Below are 22804 nucleotides of genomic sequence, written 5' to 3'. Positions count from 1 at the left end.
TGCCGCAGGTACCGACACCCCGTACCGAGACACCCAGTACCGAGACACCCAGTACTGGACAGATGGTACACCAGCGGTCCTCTGGGACCCACCCAAGGTGTACATGTTTTGGGTTTTTGGCCCCCTATCAAAGCTTGATGATTAGTTTTTATTTAAATCAGCTGTGTATTGCTCGGGGGACAAAAACCCAAACCGTGTTCCCCTTGGATTCCCCAGGACTGAGTTTGGGAAACTTCTGTGGTACACACACAGTACGGAGACAGATGTTGAAAATCTCCTCCCTCTCTAGCTCTCTCATATTTGAATACAATCTCTTGTTCTCTCAATTCAAGGGGTCTTTATTGTCATGGGAGACATATGTTCAATTTGCCAAAGCAAGTGAAATAGATAATAAACAAAATCAAATAAAATGAACAGTAAACATTACACTCCCAGAAGAATGAACACATTTAAAATGTCATTAAGTGTATATATAGAAGTAGTTAACTTCTTAGAGATCCCTTCCCACTCAGAGGTGACTTACATACAGGTATATGTGTATAATAACATACAGGTATACGTGTATAATATAACATACACATACAGGTATACGTGTATAATATAACATACACATACAGGTATACATGTATAATATAACATACACATACAGGTATACATGTATAATATAACATACACATACAGGTATACATGTATAATATAACATACACATACAGGTATACATGTATAATATAACATACACATACAGGTATACATGTATAATATAACATACACATACAGGTATACATGTATAATATAACATACACATACAGGTATACATGTATAATATAACATACACATACAGGTATACATGTATAATATAACATACACATACAGGTATACATGTATAATATAACATACACATACAGGTATACATGTATAACATACACATACAGGTATACGTGTATAATATAACATACAGGTATACATGTATAATATAACATACACATACAGGTATACATGTATAATATAACATACACATACAGGTATACAAGTATAATATAACATACACATACAGGTATACATGTATAATATAACATACACATACAGGTATACATGTATAATATAACATACAGGTATACATGTATAATATAACATACACATACAGGTATACATGTATAACATACACATACAGGTATACATGTATAATATAACATACAGGTATACATGTATAATATAACATACAGGTATACATGTATAATATAACATACAGGTATACGTGTATAATATAACATGTATAATGTATACATAACATACAGGTATACATGTATAATATAACATACAGGTATACATGTATAACATACACATACAGGTGTACGTGTATAATTTAACATACAGGTATACATGTATAATATAACATACAGGTATACATGTATAATATAACATACACATACAGGTATACATGTATAACATACACATACAGGTATACGTGTATAATATAACATACACATACAGGTATACATGTATAATATAACATACAGGTATACATGTATAATATAACATACACATACAGGTATACGTGTATAATATAACATACACATACAGGTATACATGTATAATATAACATACAGGTATACGTGTATAATATAACATACACATACAGGTATACGTGTATAATATAACATACACATACAGGTATACGTGTATAATATAACATACACATACAGGTATACATGTATAATATAACATACACATACAGGTATACATGTATAATATAACATACAGGTATACATGTATAATATAACATACAGGTATACATGTATAATATAACATACACATACAGGTATACATGTATAATATAACATACACATACAGGTATACATGTATAATATAACATACACATACAGGTATACATGTATAATATAACATACACATACAGGTATACGTGTATAATATAACATACACATACAGGTATACATGTATAATATAACATACAGGTATACGTGTATAATATAACATACAGGTATACATGTATAATATAACATACACATACAGGTATACATGTATAATATAACATACACATACAGGTATACGTGTATAATATAACATACACATACAGGTATACATGTATAATATAACATACACATACAGGTATACATGTATAATATAACATACACATACAGGTATACATGTATAATATAACATACACATACAGGTATACATGTATAATATAACATACACATACAGGTATACATGTATAATATAACATACACATACAGGTATACATGTATAATATAACATACACATACAGGTATACATGTATAATATAACATACACATACAGGTATACATGTATAATATAACATACACATACAGGTATACATGTATAATATAACATACACATACAGGTATACATGTATAATATAACATACACATACAGGTATACATGTATAATATAACATACAGGTATACATGTATAATATAACATACACATACAGGTATACATGTATAATATAACATACACATACAGGTATACATGTATAATATAACATACACATACAGGTATACATGTATAATATAACATACACATACAGGTATACATGTATAATATAACATACAGGTATACGTGTATAATATAACATACAGGTATACATGTATAATATAACATACACATACAGGTATACATGTATAATATAACATACACATACAGGTATACATGTATAATATAACATACACATACAGGTATACATGTATAATATAACATACAGGTATACATGTATAATATAATATACACATACAGGTATACGTGTATAATATAACATACACATACAGGTATACATGTATAATATAACATACAGGTATACATGTATAATATAACATATACAGGTATACATGTATAATATAACAGGTATACATGTATAATATAACATACAGGTATACATGTACATACAGGTATACATGTATAATATAACATACACATACAGGTATACATGTATAATATAACATACAGGTATACATGTATAATATAACATACACATACAGGTATACATGTATAATATAACATACACATACAGGTATACATGTATAATATAACATACACATACAGGTATACATGTATAATATAACATACACATACAGGTATACATGTATAATATAACATACAGGTATACATAATATAACATACAGGTATACATGTATAATATAACATACACATACAGGTATACATGTATAATATAACATACACATACAGGTATACATGTATAATATAACATACACATACAGGTATACATGTATAATATAACATACAGGTATACATGTATAATATAATATACACATACAGGTATACATGTATAATATAACATACACATACAGGTATACATGTATAATATAACATACACATACAGGTATACATGTATAATATAACATACAGGTATACGTGTATAATATAACATACAGGTATACGTGTATAATATAACATACAGGTATACATGTATAATATAACATACACATACAGGTATACATGTATAACATACACATACAGGTATACATGTATAATATAACATACACATACAGGTATACATGTATAATATAACATACACATACAGGTATACATGTATAATATAACATACACATACAGGTATACATGTATAATATAACATACACATACAGGTATACATGTATAATATAACATAACATACAGGTATACATGTATAACATACACATACAGGTATACGTGTATAATATAACATACACATACAGGTATACATGTATAATATAACATACACATACAGGTATACATGTATAATATAACATACACATACAGGTATACATGTATAATATAACATACACATACAGGTATACATGTATAATATAACATACACATACAGGTATACATGTATAATATAACATAACATACAGGTATACATGTATAATATAACATACACATACAGGTATACATGTATAATATAACATAACATACAGGTATACATGTATAATATAACATACACATACAGGTATACATGTATAACATACACATACAGGTATACGTGTATAATATAACATACACATACAGGTATACGTGTATAATATAACATACACATACAGGTATACATGTATAATATAACATAACATACAGGTATACATGTATAATATAACATACACATACAGGTATACATGTATATACATACACATACAGGTATACATGTATAATATAACATACACATACAGGTATACATGTATAATATAATATACACATACAGGTATACATGTATAATATAACATACACATACAGGTATACATGTATAATATAACATAACATACAGGTATACATGTATAATATAACATACACATACAGGTATACATGTATAATATAATATACACATACAGGTATACATGTATAATATAACATACACATACAGGTATACATGTATAATATAACATAACATACAGGTATACATGTATAATATAACATAACATACAGGTATACATGTATAATATAACATACACATACCGGTATACATGTATAATATAACATAACATACAGGTATACATGTATAATATAACATACACATACAGGTATACATGTATAACATACACATACAGGTATACATGTATAATATAACATACACATACAGGTATACATGTATAATATAACATACACATACAGGTATACATGTATAATATAACATACACATACAGGTATACATGTATAATATAACATACACATACAGGTATACATGTATAATATAACATACAGGTATACGTGTATAATATAACATACACATACAGGTATACATGTATATATAACATACAGGTATACGTGTATAATATAACATACACATACAGGTATACATGTATAATATAACATACACATACAGGTATACGTGTATAATATAACATACACATACAGGTATACATGTATAATATAACATACACATACAGGTATACATGTATAACATACACATACAGGTATACATGTATAATATAACATACACATACAGGTATACATGTATAATATAACATACACATACAGGTATACATGTATAATATAACATACACATACAGGTATACATGTATAATATAACATACACATACAGGTATACATGTATAATATACACATACAGGTATACATGTATAATATAACATACACATACAGGTGTACATGTATAATATAACATACACATACAGGTATACATGTATAATATAACATACACATACAGGTATACATGTATAATATAACATACACATACAGGTATACATGTATAATATAACATACACATACAGGTATACATGTATAACATAACATACACATACAGGTATACATGTATAACATAACATACACATACAGGTATACATGTATAATATAACATACACATACAGGTATACATGTATAACATACACATACAGGTATACATGTATAACATAACATACACATACAGGTATACATGTATAATATAACATACACATACAGGTATACGTGTATAATATAACATACACATACAGGTATACATGTATAATATAACATACACATACAGGTATACGTGTATAATATAACATACACATACAGGTATACATGTATAACATACACATACAGGTATACATGTATAATATAACATACACATACAGGTATACATGTATAATATAACATACACATACAGGTATACATGTATAATATAACATACACATACAGGTATACATGTATAATATAACATACACATACAGGTATACATGTATAATATACACATACAGGTATACATGTATAATATAACATACACATACAGGTGTACATGTATAATATAACATACACATACAGGTATACATGCATAATATAACATACACATACAGGTATACATGTATAATATAACATACACATACAGGTATACATGTATAATATAACATACACATACAGGTATACATGTATAATATAAACATACACATACAGGTATACATGTATAACATAACATACACATACAGGTATACATGTATAACATACACATACAGGTATACATGTATAATATAACATACACATACAGGTATACATGTATAACATAACATACACATACAGGTATACATGTATAACATAACATACACATACAGGTATACATGTATAATATAACATACACATACAGGTATACATGTATAATATAACATACACATACAGGTATACATGTATAATATAACATACACATACAGGTATACATGTATAATATAACATACACATACAGGTATACATGTATAACATACACATACAGGTATACATGTATAATATAACATACACATACAGGTATACATGTATAATATAACATACACATACAGGTATACATGTATAATATAACATACACATACAGGTATACATGTATAATATAACATACACATACAGGTATACATGTATAATATAACATACACATACAGGTATACATGTATAATATAACATACACATACAGGTATAATATAACATACAGGTATACATGTATAATATAATATACACATACAGGTATACATGTATAATATACACATACAGGTATACATGTATAATATAACATACACATACAGGTATACATGTATAATATAACATACACATACAGGTATACATGTATAATATAACATACACATACAGGTATACATGTATAATATAACATACAGGTATACGTGTATAATATAACATACACATACAGGTATACATGTATAACATACACATACAGGTATACGTGTATAACATACACATACAGGTATACGTGTATAACATACACATACAGGTATACATGTATAATATACACATACACATACAGGTATACATGTATAACATACACATACAGGTATACATGCATAATATAACATACACATACAGGTATACATGTATAATATAACATACACATACAGGTATACGTGTATAATATAACATACAGGTATACATGTATAATATAACATACACATACAGGTATACATGTATAACATACACATACAGGTATACGTGTATAACATACACATACAGGTATACATGTATAACATACACATACAGGTATATGTGTATAATATAACATACACATACAGGTATACATGTATAACATACACATACAGGTATACATGTATAGTATAACATACACATACAGGTATACATGTATAACATACACATACAGGTATACATGTATAATATAACATACACATACAGGTATACATGTATAACATACACATACAGGTATACATGTATAACATACACATACAGGTATACATGTATAACATACACATACAGGTATACATGTATAATATACACATACACATACAGGTATACATGTATAACATACACATACAGGTATACATGTAGAATATAACATACACATACAGGTATACATGTAGAATATAACATACACATACAGGTATACATGTAGAATATAACATACACATACAGGTATACGTGTATAACATACACATACACATACAGGTATACATGTATAATATAACATACACATACAGGTATACGTGTATGACATACACATACACATACAGGTATACATGTATAATATAACATACACATACAGGTATACATGTATAACATACACATACAGGTATACATGTATAACATACACATACAGGTATACATGTATAACATACACATACAGGTATACATGTATAATATAACATACACATACAGGTATACATGTATAACATACACATACAGGTATACATGTATAACATACACATACAGGTATACATGTATAATATACACATACACATACAGGTATACATGTATAACATACACATACAGGTATACATGTATAACATACACATACAGGTATACATGTATAACATACACATACAGGTATACATGTATAACATACACATACAGGTATACATGTATAATATAACATACACATACAGGTATACATGTATAACATACACATACAGGTATACATGTATAATATAACATACACATACAGGTATACGTGTATAATATAACATACACATACAGGTATACATGTATAATATAACATACACATACAGGTATACATGTATAACATACACATACAGGTATACATGTATAATATAACATACACATACAGGTATACATGTATAACATACACATACAGGTATACATGTATAACATACACATACAGGTATACATGTATAACATACACATACAGGTATACATGTATAACATACACATACAGGTATACATGTATAACATACACATACAGGTATACATGTATAATATAACATACACATACAGGTATACATGTATAATATAACATACACATACAGGTATACATGTATAACATACACATACAGGTATACATGTATAACATACACATACAGGTATACATGTATAACATACACATACAGGTATACATGTATAACATACACATACAGGTATACGTGTATAATATAACATACACATACAGGTATACGTGTATAATATAACATACACATACAGGTATACGTGTATAATATAACATACACATACAGGTATACATGTATAATATAACATACACATACAGGTATACATGTATAATATAACATACAGGTATAACACACAAATAAAGCCTAACTTTATGTTAACCTGTCCTAGACTAACTAACATTATGGTAGCCTGTCCTAGACTAACTAACATTATGGTAGCCTGTCCTAGACTAACTGACATTATGGTAGCCTGTCCTAGACTAACTAACATTATGGTAGCCTGTCCTAGACTAACTAACATTATGTCAGCCTGTCCTAGACTAACTAACATTATGGTAACCTGTCCTAGACTAACTAACATTAACATGTTAGCCACGGTGTCAGATTTCAAAAAGGCTTTACGGCGAAAGCAGACCATGCGATTTATCTGAGGACAGCGCCCAGCATACAAACACATGACAATCATATTTCATCCCGTCAGGTGCGAAAGGTGCAAAAGTCAGAAATAACCATATAATAAATGCCTTCTTATCTTCTTAAGATCTTCTTCTGTTGGCGCTCCAAAATGTCCCAGAAACATCGCAAATGGTCTTTTTGTTCGATAAAATCATTATTTTCTTAATTTTTTTTTCTTTCTTTCCCCAAAATGTCCATTTTATTTGGCGCGTTTGATTCAGAAAATGCACCGGTCACATGACTACAAAGTATCTAATTAGTTACCTGTAAACGTTGTCCAAATATTTCAAACAACTTTCCAAACTTTTCCTAAAACGTAAATAATAGATCACATTTAAGACGGGATAAACTACGAAAACAAAGTGAAGCACGTTCCAGGTCGCGCGCACCAGAAGACTTGAGTCCCTCTGAGTGACACATGGAAAGAACAGGACTACTTCTTCATTTCTCACAAGAAAAACATCAACCAATTTCTAAAGATTGTTTACATCTAGTGGAAGCCATAGGAACTGCAAGCAAATTCCTATTAAAACGAATGGAAAACACATTGAGCTCAAAACAACATTTTCCCTGGATGGATTGTGCTCGGGGTTTCGCCTGCCAAATCAGTTATGTTATACTCACAGACATTAAGAAACTTCAGAGGATTCAGTTAATGTTGTTCTGTCAAACAGTTTATTTTGGGGTTTTTTTTTTCTCCCCAATTTCGTGGTGTCCAATTGTTTTAGTAGCTTCTATCTTGTCTCATCGATACAACTCCCATACGGGCTCGGGAGAGACGAAGGTTGAAAGTCATGCGTCCTCCGATACACAACCCAACCAAGCCGCACTGCTTCTTAACACAGCGCGCATCCAACCCGGGAAGCCAGCCGCACCAATGTGTCGGAGGAAACACCGTGCACCTGGCAACCTTGGTTAGCGCGCACTGCGCCCGGCCCGCCACAGGAGTCGCTGAGACAAGGATATCCCTACCGGCCAAACCCTCCCTAACCCGGACGATGCTAGGCCAATCGTGCGTCGCCCCCACGGACCTCCCGGTCGTGGCCGGTTACGACAGAGCCTGGGCGCGAACCCAGAGTCTCGTAAGGAAGAAGTTAAACTTCCCTCAGAAGTGTTAAAGGACACAAGGGAAAATAAATAAACATAAATATGGGTTGCATTTACAATGTTTGTTCTTCACTGGTTGCCCTTTTCTTGTGGCAACAGGTCACAAATCTTGCTGCTGTGATGGCACACTGTGGAATTTCACCCAGTAGATATGGGAGTTTATCAAGATTGGGTTTGTTTTCTAATTCTTTGTGGATCTGTGTAGTCTGAGGGAAATATGTCTCTCTAATATGGTCATACATTGGGCAGGAGGTTAGGAAGTGCAGCTCAGTTTCCACTTCATTTTGTGGGCAGTGAGCACATAGGCCGCCGTAGGCAGACAAGAGAAGACAGGCTTTCTCAATAGCAAGGCTATGCTCACTGAGTCTGTACATAGTCTCAATCTCTCTCTCTGGTGTTTGGTAATGCTGATGTCTTCTCTGTGTTCTGTTTGTCTCTCCTGTGTCTCCTTAGGAGCCGCCCCTGTAGCCGCCCCCAGGCCAACCCCTTCCAGATGGGCCAGCCTAACCCCCTACACTAAACCAGATGAGGGTCAGCCCTATGCCAGGCCTGAGTCTGGGAGGGGGAGCAGGGTTCAGCAGCTTGTCCTCCATGGTAGACCCTCTGCCCCCTGACGGGCCACATGGTGCCCGGGGTTGGAGGGGTGGGGGTTTCCCGGCCTCTATGCCTCTGACCCAGCCCCTCTTCGGCTCAGCTCTGCCCCCACAGCTGGCACACAGCCCCCGGGACCACTAACCCCTTCTTGTTGTGAGGAACGCTTCAACTACACCCCCGCGCCCCGCCCCCAACCACCCCTTCAAGACAACACCCCTGGACTCCTCTCCTGTCTTTCCACCCCCCCTCTCCTCTTCCTCTTCCTCTCTCCTCCTCTTTCTCTCTCCTCCTCTTTCTCTCTCCCCCTCTCCTCTTCCTCTCTGTCCTCTCTCTCTTCCTCTCTCCTCTCCTCTCCTCTCTGTCCTCTCTCCTCTTCCTCTCTCCTCTCCTCTCTGTCCTCTCTCCTCTTCCTCTCTCCTCTCTCCTCTTCCTCTCTGTCCTCTCTCCTCTTCCTCTCTCCTCTCCTCTCTGTCCTCTCTCTCCTCTTCCTCTCTCCTCTCTGTCCTCTCTCTCCTCTTCCTCTCCCTCTTCCTCTCCTCTCCTCTCCTCTCCCCTCTTCCTCTCCTCTCCTCTCCTCTCCCCTCTTCCTCTCCTCTCCCCTCTTCCTCTCTCTCCCTCTTTCTCTCTCTCTCTCTCTCCTCTCCCTCTCTCTTATATCAGATACTGTGTCCTGTAGACAGTATTCCTGGCTGTTCTGACTGTTTTTAATGCTAGTCTGATCATAGAGTGAATCTAACTAAACTTGTACAACCCCAGTGAGGTAGGTGTGTGTGTGTGTGTGTGTGTGTGTGTGTGTGTGTGAGAGAACGTGTACTAAGCAGGGATTTTGCACATGCTTAATTAGCTGTGACTGTTGCTTCACCGTTAGTCCTTAGCTGGAGACGACTCCACTGCCTGGTACACTGTGTTACTACCCCCCACCCCGTTACCGGCCACAACTTGTGAGGTCACTGCTTAGCGACCCTGACCTATGACCCCCCTTGAGGTCAACGTGCCCCCCCCTTGAGGTCAACGTGTGAATTTTCACCCCCACCCCTTGAGGTCAACGTGTGAATTTTCACCCCCCCCTTGAGGTCAACGTGTGAATTTTCACCCCCCCCCTTGAGGTCAACGTGTGAATTTTCACCCCCACCCCTTGAGGTCAACGTGTGAATTTTCACCCCCCGCAAATGTATATATGAACTTTAACCCCTGAGGTCAACGTATATATGAACTTTAACCCCTGAGGTCAACGTATATATGAACTTTAACCCCTGAGGTCAACGTATATGAACTGGTGACTGGGTGGAGGAACTTTCTCAGAAGAGGAAGAGACGGTGTTTATTTGGGAGTGAAAGACTCAAGGGACTTGTTTCTGTAGACTAAAGATGTCTGTTATTATACAACTGTCTGGAGTCCTTTAGGGCCCCCTAGAGTCCTTTTAGGGCCCCCCAGACTCCTTTAGGGCCCCCTAGAGTCCTTTAGGGCCCCCTAGAGTCCTTTAGGGCCCCCTAGAGTCCTTTAGGGCCCCCTAGAGTCCTTTAGGGCCCCCTAGAGTCCTTTTAGGGCCCCCAGACTCCTTTAGGGCCCCCTAGAGTCCTCTAGGGCCCCCCCCAGACTCCTTTAGGGCCCCCTAGAGTCCTTTAGGGCCCCCAGACTCCTTTAGGGACCCCCTAGAGTCCTTTTAGGGCCCCCAGACTCCTTTAGGGCCCCCTAGAGTCCTTTAGGGCCCCCCTTGAGTCATTTAGCCCCCCTTAGAGTCCTTTAGGGCCCCCCACCCGGCTGGAGTCCTTTAGGGCCCCCCGGCTGGAGTCCTTTAGTTAACCTCTCACTCCAGGACTGTGGTTAACGGGGCCCTAACCTCCACTATTTAGAGACAGAAGTTAACATCTGACTCAAGGACTGTGGTTAACTGGCTGAATATTAGTATGAACGTCAGGTCTTTAATCTCACATTTTATAATCATCTTTATATTGCTCCTACACTGTCTGTCTGTAACCATCTATCTCCTAGTGGAACTGACCTGTCTGTCTGTAACCATCTATCTCCTAGTGGAACTGACCTGTCTGTCTGTAACCATCTATCTCCTAGTGGAACTGACCTGTCCTAGACTACACAACCTGTCTGTCTGTAACCATCAATCTCCTAGTGGAACTGACCTGTCTGTCTGTCACCATCTATCTCCTAGTGGAACTGACCTGTCTGTCTGTAACCATCTATCTCCTAGTGGAACTGACCTGTCTGTCTGTAACCATCTATCTCCTAGTGGAACTGACCTGTCTGTCTGTAACCATCTATCTCCTAGTGGAACTGACCTGTCTGTAACCATCTATCTCCTAGTGGAACTGACCTGTCTGTCTGTAACCATCTATCTCCTAGTGGAACTGACCTGTCCTAGACTACACAACCTGTCTGTCTGTCACCATCTATCTCCTAGTGGAACTGACCTGTCTGTCTGTAACCATCTATCTCCTAGTGTAACTGACCTGTCCTAGACTACACAACCTGTCTGTCTGTAACCATCAATCTCCTAGTGGAACTGACCTGTCTGTCTGTCACCATCTATCTCCTAGTGGAACTGACCTGTCTGTCTGTAACCATCTATCTCCTAGTGGAACTGACCTGTCTGTCTGTAACCATCTATCTCCTAGTGGAACTGACCTGTCTGTCTGTAACCATCTATCTCCTAGTGGAACTGACCTGTCCTAGACTACACAACCTGTCTGTCTATAACCATCTATCTCCTAGTGTAACTGACCTGTCCTAGACTACACAACCTGTCTGTAACTGACCTGTCCTAGACTACACAACCTGTCTGTCTGTAACCACCTATCTCCTAGTGGAACTGACCTGTCCTAGACTACACAACCTGTCTGTAACTGACCTGTCCTAGACTACACAACCTGTCTGTCTGTAACCACCTATCTCCTAGTGGAACTGACCTGTCCTAGACTACACAACCTGTCTGTCTGTCACCATCTATCTCCTAGTGTAACTGACCTGTCTGTCTGTCACCATCTATCTCCTAGTGGAACTGACCTGTCCTAGACTACACAACCTGTCTGTCTGTAACTGACCTGTCCTGGACTACACAACTTACAACTTGTCTGTCTGTAACTACCTAGTACCCTCCCTGGACTGGTATTATAACTGAGACAGACAGGGGGCCCTTTCTACCTAGTACCCTCCCCTGGACTGGTATTACAGCTGAGACAGACAGGGGGCCTTTTTCTACCTAGTACCCTCCCCTGGACTGGTATTACAGCTGAGACAGACAGGGGCCCTTTCTAAGTAGTACCCTCCCTGGACTTGTATTATAACTGAGACAGACAGGGGGCCCTTTCTACCTAGTACCCTCCCCTGGACTTGTATTATAACTGAGACAGACAGGGGCCCTTTCTACCTAGTGCCCTCCCTGGACTGGTATTACAGCTGAGACAGACAGGGGCCCTTTCTACCTAGTACCCTCCCTGGACTGGTATTACAGCTGAGACAGACAGGGGCCCTTTCTACCTAGTACCCTCCCCTGGACTGGTATTACAGCTGAGACAGACAGGGGCCCTTTCTACCTAGTACCCTCCCCTGGACTGGCATTACAGCTGAGACGGACAGGGGCCCTTTCTACCTAGTGCCCTCCCCTGGACTGGTATTACAGCTGAGATAGACAGGGGGCCCTTTCTACCAGTACCCTCCCCTGGACTGGTATTACAGCCGAGACAGACAGGGGCCCTTTCTACCTAGTACCCTCCCCTGGACTGGTATTACAGCTGAGACAGACAGGGGACCCTTTCTACCGAGTACCCTCCCCTGGACTGGTATTACAGCTGAGACAGACAGGGGCCCTTTCTACCGAGTACCCTCCCTGGACTGGTATTACAGCCGAGACAGACAGGGGCCCTTTCTACCTAGTACCCTCCCCTGGACTGGTATTACAGCTGAGACAGACAGGGGACCCTTTCTACCTAGTACCCTCCCCTGGACTGGTATTACAGCTGAGACAGACAGGGGGCCCTTTCTACCGAGTACCCTCCCCTGGACTGGTATTACAGCTGAGACAGACAGGGGCCCTTTCTACCTAGTACCCTCCCCTGGACTGGTATTACAGCTGAGACAGACAGGGGACCCTTTCTACCTAGTACCCTCCCCTGGACTGGTATTACAGCCGAGACAGACAGGGGGCCCTTTCTACTCAGGCACAGGGAGGGGCAGCTCAGAACCTTTGTGGTCCTGAGTGATTCTCTGCCACAACAACTAACATGGATTAAAAAAAGGAAAGTGTAACAATGGTCCTTCTGTGTTAGTGGCTGAAAATGTCAGGTCTTCCTCTTCTGATGCTATGATGCCCAGTTCTGTCTGTGTGTAGTCTGGTGCTGTGAGGTTACTAGGCTTCACAGACAACAGTCTGGTGCTGTGAGGTTACTAGGCTTCACAGACAACAGTCTGGTGCTCTGAGGTTACTAGGCTTCACAGACAACAGTCTGGTGCTGGGAGGTTACTAGGCTTCACAGACAACAGTCTGGTGCTCTGAGGTTACTAGGCTTCACAGACAACAGTCTGGTGCAGGGAGGTTACTAGGCTTCACAGACAACAGTCTGGTGCTGGGAGGTTACTAGGCTTCACAGACAACAGTCTGGTGCTGGGAGGTTACTAGGCTTCACAGACAACAGTCTGGTGCTGTGAGGTTACTAGGCTTCACAGACAACAGTCTGGTGCTGGGAGGTTACTAGGCTTCACAGACAACAGTCAGACTTCCTGTCTGTAAGCGTCCCCATGTTCAGAATTATATTTGTATTATTCTCACTAGTCTTTATTTACACATTTAATATTTCTTGGGAGCTGCTTGTGTCTGGATGGTGTGCTAACCTGTTTGACATTATAATAATGTAATATAATTTATATCGTTTGTATTATTCTAACATAATATTGTGGGTCTTTTTATTCTGTAATTTCTTCCTGGGGGGTTTTATAGGATCGGGGGGTGTATATTAACACCAGTCTAAACCAGCTTCACCTGGAGCTGCTATGGGACAATAAAATGGATCACTTTCAGCGCTGACGTCTCCATGTGTGGCCTGTTTCTCTCTCTCGTGTGTGTGTGGCCTGTTTCTCTCTCGTGTGTGTGTGTGTGTGGCCTGTTTCTCTCTCGTGTGTGTGTGTGTGGCCTGTTTCTCTCTCTCGTGTGTGTGTGTGTGGCCTGTTTCTCTCTCTCGTGTGTGTGTGTGTGTGCCTGTTTCCCTCTCGTGTGTGTGTGGCCTGTCTCTCTCTCGTGTGTGTGTGTGTGGCCTGTTTCTCTCTCGTGTGTGTGTGTGGCCTGTTTCTCTCTCGTGTGTGTGTGTGTGTGGCCTGTTTCCCTCTCGTGTGTGTGTGGCCTGTCTCTCTCTCGTGTGTGTGTGTGTGGCCTGTTTCTCTCTCTCGTGTGTGTGTGTGTGGCCTGTTTCTCTCTTGTGTGTGTGTGTGTGTGGCCCGTTTCTCTCTCTCGTGTGTGTGTGTGGCCTGTTTCTCTCTTGTGTGTGTGTGTGTGTGGCCCGTTTCTCTCTCTCGTGTGTGTGTGTGGCCTGTTTCTCTCTCTCGTGTGTGTGTGTGGCCTGTTTCTCTCTCGTGTGTGTGTGTGTGTGGCCTGTTTCTCTCTCGTGTGTGTGTGTGTGTGGCCTGTTTCTCTCTCGTGTGTGTGTGTGTGTGGCCTGTTTCTCTCTCTCGTGTGTGTGTGTGGCCTGTTTCTCTCTCGTGTGTGTGTGTGTGGCCTGTTTCTCTCTTGTGTGTGTGTGTGTGGCCTGTTTCTCTCTCGTGTGTGTGTGTGTGTGGCCTGTTTCTCGTGTGTGTGTGTGTGTGGCCTGTTTCTCTCTCGTGTGTGTGTGTGTGTGGCCTGTTTCCTCTCGTGTGTGTGTGTGTGTGGCCTGTTTCCCTCTCGTGTGTGTGTGTGGCCTGTTTCCTCTCGTGTGTGTGTGGCCTGTTTCCCTCTCGTGTGTGTGTGGCCCGTTTCTCTCTCTCGTGTGTGTGTGTGGCCTGTTTCTCTCTCGTGTGTGTGTGTGTGGCCTGTTTCTCTCTCGTGTGTGTGTGTGTGTGGCCTGTTTCTCTCTCGTGTGTGTGTGTGTGTGTGGCCTGTTTCTCTCTCGTGTGTGTGTGTGGCCTGTTTCTCTCTCGTGTGTGTGTGTGGCCTGTTTCTCTCTCTCTCTCTCTCTCGTGTGTGTGTGGCCTGTTTCTCTCTCTCGTGTGTGTGTGTGTGCCTGTTTCTCTCTCGTGTGTGTGTGTGTGTGCCTGTTTCTCTCTCGTGTGTGTGGCCTGTTTCTCTCTCGTGTGTGTGTGTGTGTGTGGCCTGTTTCTCTCTCGTGTGTGTGTGTGTGTGTGGCCCGTTTCTCTCTCTCGTGTGTGTGTGTGTGTGTGGCCCGTTTCTCTCTCGTGTGTGTGTGTGTGGCCTGTTTCTCTCTCGTGTGTGTGTGTGGCCTGTTTCTCTCTCGTGTGTGTGTGTGGCCTGTTTCTCTCTCGTGTGTGTGTGTGGCCTGTTTCTCTCTCTCGTGTGTGTGTGTGGCCTGTTTCTCTCTCGTGTGTGTGTGGCCTGTCTCTCTCTCGTGTGTGTGTGTGTGTGTGTGGCCCGTTTCTCTCTCTCTCGTGTGTGTGTGGCCCGTTTCTCTCTCTCTCTCGTGTGTGTGGCCTGTTTCTCTCTCGTGTGTGTGTGGCCTGTCTCTCTCTCGTGTGTGTGTGTGTGTGTGTGTGTGGCCTGTCTCTCTCTCGTGTGTGTGTGTGTGTGTGTGGCCCGTTTCTCTCTCTCGTGTGTGTGGCCCGTTTCTCTCTCTCTCTCGTGTGTGTGTGTGGCCCGTTTCTCTCTCTCTCTCTGTGTGTGTGTGGCCCGTTTCTCTCTCTCTCTGTGTGTGTGTGTGGCCCGTTTCTCTCTCTCTCTCGTGTGTGTGGCCTGTTTCTCTCTCTCTCGTGTGTGTGTGTGTGTGTGGCCTGTTTCTCTCGTGTGTGTGTGTGTGGCCTGTTTCTCTCGTGTGTGTGTGTGTGGCCTGTTTCTCTCTCTCTTCGTGTGTGTGTGTGTGTGTGTGTGTGTGGCCTGTTTCTCTCTCTCTCGTGTGTGTGTGTGTGTGCCTGTTTCTCTCTCGTGTGTGTGTGTGTGTGTGTGTGTGGCCTGTTTCTCTCTCGTGTGTGTGTGTGTGTGTGGCCTGTTTCTCGTGTGTGTGTGTGGCCTGTTTCTCTCTCTCTCTCTTTGTGTGTGTGTGTTACTGATGTGCGGCTGGAGACAGTACAATCACGGGTGTATTCATTTAGTCTAAATGTTATACAACGGAAATCATTCACTCCAAAACCGGATCAGGTTTCTATTGGACAAATTCAGGTCCCGTTTAGTTGCTGGAGTTAAAACGGTTTTCCCGTTGCCAAACCATTTGGGTCTGTGACCCGCGACTGGTCGTCCCCTCTCACCTTCTACCGTAACGGAAACAGAGGTCGTAGAGACGTACACAACACGGACTACACCTTGTTCATGAAACACATTTTATTATCAGTCCAAATATTACAACACAGAACACATCGGATCAAGCGATAACCGGCATAAGCTAGGCCAATGTTGTTGTTTATGTTTGGAGGTTGGGTGGCTGTCCAATCGGTGATTGTTGTCAGGAAGCCACGCCCCGTCCTACTATCATTAAGACGGAAGGAGAAAGTGTAGGATATATAGGAAATAAAGACGTTCAGAAGGAGAAAGTGTAGGATATATAGGAAATAAAGAAGTTCAGAAGGAGAAAGTGTAGGATATATAGGAAATAAAGACGTTCAGAAGGAGAAAGTGTAGGATATATAGGAAATAAAGACGTTCAGAAGGAGAAAGTGGAGGATATATAGGAAATAAAGACGCTCAGAAGGAGAAAGTGGAGGATATATAGGAAATAAAGACGCTCAGAAGGAGAAAGTGGAGGATATATAGGAAATAAAGACGCTCAGAAGGAGAAAGTGGAGGATATATAGGAAATAAAGACGCTCAGAAGGAGAAAGTGGAGGATATATAGGAAATAAAGACGCTCAGAAAGAGAAAGTGGAGGATATATAGGAAATAAAGATGCTCAGAAGCTATATATCCTCCACTTTCTCCTTCTGAGGATCTGATTTGAATCGGGACCTTATATATTTTTTTTAAACACAGTAACTAGACTTCCCTGAGAGAGAGAGACACAGATCCTCAGACCGAACACCTGGTTATAAACGGGGAGGCTGGGGATTCAATCCATTTGAAGGTTGTACACAATGCGGCTTTAAAAAAAGAGACATTTAAAACGCATTGTTTTCATTCATGTAAAGGCTGTTGTAGGTCGACGGGGAAAATGATATTTTAAAAACTACATCGTCAGCTGTCCAGCTCGCTGCTCAACAGAATCCTGGTTTAAATGAATGTCACCCCCCCCCCCGGCCAGGTAGATTATTATAGAGGGGATCGGCAGGTCCTGGATCAGTCTGATGTCTTTAAACCAGCCTTATTATAGAGGGATCAGAGGAGGAGCAGGTCCTGGATCAGTCTGATGTCTTTAAACCAGCCTTATTATAGAGGGATCAGTGGATCAGCAGGTCCTGGATCAGTCTGATGTCTATAAACCAGCCTTATTATAGAGGGATCAGCGGATCAGCAGGTCCTGGATCAGCCTGATGTCTTTAAACCAGCCTTATTATAGAGGGATCAGCGGATCAGCAGGTCCAGGATCAGTCTGAATGGAAGTGGGGGTAGAAGCTCCCCTGTTCCTCGAGGCGGGACCAGACATCACTAACACCTACAGTATCCAGCTGCTACTGATGGGACCACACACAGGGGTCAGGGAGGGAGATGGTGTTGTCTTTGGTCCCTGTGTGTGTTTCCATCACGTGCTGTAGGGCTGGTCTCCTGGTCCGATGCCTGCAGCAGCAGTGTGTGACAGTGTGTGAGGTCTCGGAAGGTGTGGTGTCGTAACCCAGTCTCTTCATGTCTTTTGTCACAATGTGGAAGGAGAGGGAGACGAAACCCTGAGAACGGACCCTGGTCACTGAGACAGACGGAGAGACACGCAGGAGGGAGAGAGAGAACATATGAGGGAGAGAGAGACACATATGAGAGAGAGAGAGAACATATGAGGGAGAGAGAGACACATATGGGGAGAGAGAGAACATATGAGGGAGAGAGAGAGACACATATGAGAGAGAGAGAGAACATATGAGGGAGAGAGAGAGACACATATGAGGGAGAGAGAGAACATATGAGGGAGAGAGAGAGACACATATGAGGGAGAGAGAGAGACACATAGGAGGGAGAGAGAGAGACACATATGAGGGAGAGAGAGAGACACATAGGAGGGAGAGAGAGAACATATGAGGGAGAGAGAGAGACACATAGAGAGAGACACATGAGGAGAGAGAGAGACACATAGGAGGGAGAGAGAGAACATATGAGGGAGAGAGAGAGACACATAGGAGAGAGAGAGACACATAGGAGGGAGAGAGACACATAGGAGGGAGAGAGAGAGACACATAGGAGGGAGAGAGAGAGACACATAGGAGGGAGAGAGAGACACATAGAAGGGAGAGAGAGAGACACATAGGAGGGAGAGAGAGAGACACATAGGAGGGCGAGACACATAGGAGGGAGAGACACATAGGAGGGCGAGACACATAGGAGGGCGAGACACATAGGAGAGACACATAGGAGGGAGACACATAGGAGGGAGAGACACAGGAGGGAGACACATAGGAGGGAGAGACACATAGGAGGGAGAGACACATAGGAGGGAGAGACACATAGGAGGGAGAGACACATAGGAGGGAGAGACACATAGGAGGGAGAGACACATAGGAGGGAGACACACATAGGAGAGAGAGAGACACATAGGAGGGAGAGACACATAGGAGAGAGAGACACATAGGAGGGAGAGACACATATGAGGGAGAGACACATAGGAGGGAGAGACACAGGAGAGAGAGAGACACATAGGAGGGAGAGACACATAGAGAGAGAAAGGAGAGACACATAGGAGAGAAAGAGACACATAGGAGAGAGAAAGGGAGAGACACATAGGAGAGAAAGAGACACATATGAGAGAGAGACACATAGGAGGGAGAGACACATAGGAGGGAGAGACACAGGAGAGAGAGAGAGACACATATGAGAGAGAGGGAGAGACACATAGGAGAGAGAGGGAGAGACACATAGGAGAGAGAGACACATAGGAGAGAGAGACACATAGGAGGGAGAGACACATAGGAGGGAGAGACACATAGGAGGGAGAGACACAGGAGAGAGAGAGAGAGACATGAGGGAGAGAGAGACACATATGAGGGAGAGACACATAGGAGAGAGAAAGGGAGAGACACAGGAGGGAGAGACACATAGGAGAGAGAGAGACACATATGAGGGAGAGACACATAGGAGAGAGAAAGGGAGAGACACATAGGAGGGAGAGACACATAGGAGAGAGACACATATGAGGGAGAGACACATAGGAGAGAGAGAGACACATATGAGGGAGAGACACATATGAGGGAGAGACACATAGGGGAGAGAGAGAGACACATATGAGGGAGAGACACAGGAGAGAGAGAGAGAGACATGAGGGAGAGACACATAGGAGAGAGAGAGACACATATGAGGGAGAGACACATAGGGGAGAGAGAGAGACACATGAGGGAGAGACACATAGGAGAGAGAGAGACACATATGAGGGAGAGACACAGGGGAGAGAGAGAGACACATGAGGGAGAGACACAGGAGAGAGAGAGAGACACATATGAGGGAGAGACACATAGGGGAGAGACACATAGGAGGGAGACATGCTAGTGAGAAGACACCAGTATACATTTAAAGATCCTACCAACATTACAATGTGCTTTTTTAAAAGGGGTTTATGCTTCAGTCGACCTGCATAGCGTTTTTACCATGAATAGGATCTACGAATATTTAGGAGAAACTGAAGCTACACATCTTTGGATCTACCTTCTCTACCACACACAGAAACAGAGCCTACCTTCTCTACCACACACAGAAACAGAGCCTACCTTCTCTACCACACACAGAAACAGAGCCTACCTTCTCTACCACACACAGAAACACAGCCTACCTTCTCTACCACACACAGAAACAGAGCCTACCTTCTCTACCACACACAGAAACAGAGCCTACCTTCTCTACCACACACAGAAACACAGCCTACCTTCTCTACCACACACAGAAACACAGCCTACCTTCTCTACCACACACAGAAACACAGCCTACCTTCTCTACCACACACAGAAACACAGCCTACCTTCTCTACCACACACAGAAACACAGCCTACCTTCTCTACCACACACATAAACAGAGCCTACCTTCTCTACCACACACAGAAACAGAGCCTACCTTCTCTACCACACACAGAAACACAGCCTACCTTCTCTACCACACACAGAAACAGAGCCTACCTTCTCTGCCCTCTCCCTGGGCCACTACTTTAGGATCGGTGAACTCTGGACGTCGCCCCAGCAGCCAACTGCAGAGACACACACACACTTAGTCCCCCAGCATTAAACACACACACTTAGCTCCCCAGTAACACACACACTTAGTCCCCAGTAACACACACACTTAGTCCCCCAGCATTAAACACACACACACTTAGTCCCCCAGCATTAAACACACACACTTAGTCCCCAGTAACACACACACTTAGTCCCCAGTAACACACACACTTAGTCCCCAGTAACACACACACTTAGTCCCCCAGCATTAAACACACACACTTAGTCCCCCAGCATTAAACACACACACTTAGTCCCCCAGTAACACACACACTTAGTCCCCCAGTAAACACACACACTTAGCCCCCAGTAACACACACACTTAGTCCCCAGTAACAGTCCCCCACACACTTAGTCCCCCAGCATTAAACACACACACTTAGTCCCCAGCATTAAACACACACACTTAGTCCCCAGCATTAAACACACACACTTAGTCCCCAGCATTAAACACACACACTTAGTCCCCAGCATTAACACACACACTTAGTCCCCCCAGCATTAAACACACACACTTAGTCCCCAGTAACACACACACTTAGTCCCCAGTAACACACACACTTAGTCCCCAGCATTAAACACACACACTTAGTCCCCAGCATAACACACACACTTAGTCCCCATTAACACACACACTTAGTCCCCAGCATTAAACACACACACTTAGTCCCCAGCATTAAACACACACACTTAGTCCCCAGCATTAAACACACACTTAGTCCCCAGCATTAAACACACACACTTAGTCCCCAGCATTAAACACACACACTTAGTCCCCAGCATTAAACACACACAC

General features: G+C 41.0%; 3 long non-coding RNA genes across 17 annotated transcripts; 2 read left to right on the top strand and 1 right to left on the bottom strand.

Annotated features, from left to right (window-relative positions):
- The first annotated feature begins 11526 nt into the window (after window positions 1–11526).
- Window positions 11527–11929, top strand: LOC121843441. Its single transcript, XR_006081555.1, has 2 exons — window positions 11527–11753; window positions 11785–11929. It is a non-coding gene; the product is annotated as an uncharacterized LOC121843441 (long non-coding RNA).
- A 523-nt stretch (window positions 11930–12452) lies between these two features.
- LOC121843442 lies at window positions 12453–13572 on the bottom strand. Of its 13 annotated transcripts, none has more exons than XR_006081558.1 (5): window positions 13545–13572; window positions 13167–13505; window positions 12992–13014; window positions 12704–12820; window positions 12589–12625 (listed from the first exon to the last, which is right to left on the bottom strand). It is a non-coding gene; the product is annotated as an uncharacterized LOC121843442 (long non-coding RNA). The 13 variants fall into 13 exon arrangements; XR_006081557.1 differs by having other exon boundaries at window positions 12992–13010; XR_006081560.1 differs by lacking the exons at window positions 12589–12625; window positions 12992–13014 and adding an exon at window positions 12453–12489 and having other exon boundaries at window positions 12704–12894.
- Window positions 13573–14372: 800 nt separating this feature from the next.
- Window positions 14373–15556, top strand: LOC121843444. 3 transcript variants are annotated; one of them, XR_006081569.1, is made up of 2 exons: window positions 14373–14882; window positions 14959–15556. It is a non-coding gene; the product is annotated as an uncharacterized LOC121843444 (long non-coding RNA). The 3 variants fall into 3 exon arrangements; XR_006081571.1 differs by having other exon boundaries at window positions 14373–14920; window positions 14997–15556; XR_006081570.1 differs by having other exon boundaries at window positions 14373–14920.
- Window positions 15557–22804: the final 7248 nt, after the last annotated feature.

The sequence above is a fragment of the Oncorhynchus tshawytscha genome, unplaced genomic scaffold (genome assembly GCF_018296145.1).
Source record: "Oncorhynchus tshawytscha isolate Ot180627B unplaced genomic scaffold, Otsh_v2.0 Un_contig_1704_pilon_pilon, whole genome shotgun sequence".
NCBI classification, from domain to species: Eukaryota; Metazoa; Chordata; class Actinopteri; order Salmoniformes; family Salmonidae; genus Oncorhynchus; species Oncorhynchus tshawytscha.
Note: the sequence above shows the minus strand (reverse complement) of the source record. Positions and strands in the feature narration are given on the sequence as shown.